This window comes from Dioscorea cayenensis, chromosome 2, assembly GCF_009730915.1.
Source record: "Dioscorea cayenensis subsp. rotundata cultivar TDr96_F1 chromosome 2, TDr96_F1_v2_PseudoChromosome.rev07_lg8_w22 25.fasta, whole genome shotgun sequence".
Lineage (NCBI taxonomy): Eukaryota > Viridiplantae > Streptophyta > Magnoliopsida > Dioscoreales > Dioscoreaceae > Dioscorea > Dioscorea cayenensis.
This window is the reverse complement of record NC_052472.1, coordinates 11,192,176-11,194,909: the sequence shown is the minus strand read 5'-3', so window position 1 is coordinate 11,194,909 and position 2,734 is coordinate 11,192,176. Positions and strand designations below refer to the sequence as shown.

Genomic DNA, 2,734 nt, shown 5'->3' with positions numbered 1-2,734 from the left:
AGGGATTCTTGGCTTGAAAGGTGGGGATGCCACCTCTTTCTCTTTCTTTGCTCCATCCTTAACCTCTACAACCTCGGGTGCGTGTTCTTTCGGCTTCTCACTCGGAAGCCTCCCTTCAACCTCACGACCACTTCTCAAAGTGATCGCCTTCACATGTTCTCTAGGGTTGGTTTCCGTATTGCTTGGTAAACTTCCATGTGGCCTTTCGGAGAGAGACTTCGTAATTTGCCCCACCTGATTTTCAAGGTTGTGCAAAGAGGCGGTGTGGTTGCGAAGTGTAGCCTCGACTAATTCAAACCGTGTATTTTCAGATTGAAAAAATCTAGCCAAGTGCTTCTCTAAATCCATCATTCGGGTTTCCAAGCCTGAAATTCTGTTTTCCACTTGAGGGGCTTGTTGTTGTTGTTGGAAACCCGTGGCCCCATGGCCTTTTGTGGTCCTTGATTACTCCATGAAAAGTTGGGATGATTCTTCCAACCTGAATTGTAAGTATTGCTATATGGGTTCCCTTGAGGTCTCATGCCATTGCCTACAAAGTTAACATTTTCCACTGAAGAAACATCACCAATAACGATCAGGCAATCAGAGGGTGCATGTCCTCCACCACAACCAGTGCAATTGGTCATGGCCGCAACTCTATTCGAAGCTATGAGATCTAGCTTCTTACTAAGACTCTCTACTTGCGCCGCCAATTAGGTTACCGCATCAATTTCATGGAGACCGGCCACCTTTTTCTTCTCCCTAGCATTCCATTGGTAGCTATTTAACCCCATTTCCTCAATTAATTGACGAGCCTCATCGGGAGTTTTGCTACCTAAGGTATCTCCTGCTGCCGCATCCAAGAGTTGCCTTGTACTCGGGTTCAAACCATTGTAAAAGGTTTGAACAATCATCCACTCCGGGAATCCGTGTTGCGGACACTTTCTCAGGAGCTCCTTAAACCTTTCCCATGTCTCGAATAGAGACTCCAATTCCAACTGAACAAAGGATGAGATCTCATTCCTAAGCTTTGCTGATTTTCTGGGAGGAAAATAATGGTCTAGAAAAGCTTCTACCATCTCCTCCCATGTAGTGATTGATGCTCTAGGTAATGAGTGTAGCCACTGCTTCGCTCTCCCCTTCAAGGAAAATGGGAAGGCTTTCAATTTGATGGCATCATCCGTCACCCCATTTATCTTCAGTATATCACACACCTCGAGAAAGCTCTCTATGTGACTGTTTGGATCCTCATTGGCCAAACCGTTGAATTGTGCGGACTGCTGTAACATATGGATGAATGCTGGCTTCAGCTCGAAATTCTGAGCTGTAATCGGGGGACGCACAATACTCGATTGTGTCCCCAACACTGAAGGTCTGGCATAGTCGGATAGTGTTCGTTGTTGCTCATTGATAAGTGTCTAAATGTATTTATTTTCTTATATGTATTTTATACACATAGCTTGTATTTTGTTAGAATTGATGTTCATTTTGTGCTTAATTATGTGTTATTACTTTCTAGGGCATGAAGAAGCCATGGAGAACATGAGGACACAACTAGGGCGTAAAAAGAAGAAAAAACGTGGGAGTGCAGTGCTATAGCCCGATTCGGTGTAGCAAAATCACTATAATACGGGTTACTGTAGCAAAATTGCCGAGAAATTGGGGTTGATCTAATCTAGAAATCTCTCAGTCCAAATTACCTTGCTTTTTTCTTCTTCATCATTGTACCATGATGACCCCTCAAGGGATCCACATCCATTAGCATTTACATATCATTGTTGTTCTTGTAATCTCATTGTTTGTTACTCAAATTTGTGTGGTAATCTTGCATATATTTTTCTTGCATCTAGTGGAGAAATTTTTCCTCACCCTAAGATGTTGAGATTTTGGAAAAATAGGTAACTTAAGCAACTAGAAAGATCACTGCTAGAGCCTTGTATGGGACTAGTCACCGGTGACCATGAGAAAGGGACATGTGTGTATTAGGATACTCACAACCCAACTTGTCTCAATTAGGAAGCATTAGTTAAGTCTCGTGCCATAGTGAAGTCCTAGGGGGATCACTTGTCCAAATGCACCTTTTTCTTGTGTAAAACTCCTTGTGTGATATTTGAATGTGATTTTAGTCAAGTCCCCAGTTGTGTTTGTTTAGCTTAATTGAATATTTTTATCTGGATAGATATCAAATGAATAGCTAGTACTATAACTCTTTACTCCTCGTGCATTCAACTACCTAACCTTCAAGTACACTTTATTACTTTGCACACTCATGGGCTTTCAGTACACACGCAAAGGGCGTACCAACATTTTGAACTAAGCTTGCAAATTTTGTCTAATTTAATTTTTTTAGTTGTTGTAATGTCCCTTCATATATCTAGATGCTTTTTATTAAATTTCAAAGTTTGTACTTATATATCAAAGTTTCCTATGAATATACTAGGTTTCCATTTATAATTCAATGCTTTTACATATTCTAATGTTTCCTCACTTATCCTCATTTTTTTCCTATTCATTATCCATTCTTTGTAATTATTTTTTTATTTCGTTGTGTCACCGGAGACTAGTAGGCCGATGGCCGGACCACTGGTGGACCGGTGGCGGGTCGTCGGAGGCCAGCCGTTAGGCGACTGGACCGCTGGGCCACCAGTGTGTTACCGGAGGTTGGCTGACTGGTGGTCCGTTGCTGGAGGCCAAACGGACTGGTCACCTGTCACTGGAGGCCAGTCGGACCGCCGATGGACCGGTGGCTGGTCGC

General features: G+C 42.6%; 1 non-coding gene across 1 annotated transcript; it reads left to right on the top strand.

The window, feature by feature from the left end:
* Window positions 1–903: 903 nt before the first annotated feature.
* On the top strand, window positions 904–1,010 carry LOC120281075. Its single transcript, XR_005542489.1, has one exon. It is a non-coding gene; the product is annotated as a small nucleolar RNA R71 (small nucleolar RNA).
* The last annotated feature ends 1,724 nt before the right edge of the window (window positions 1,011–2,734 follow it).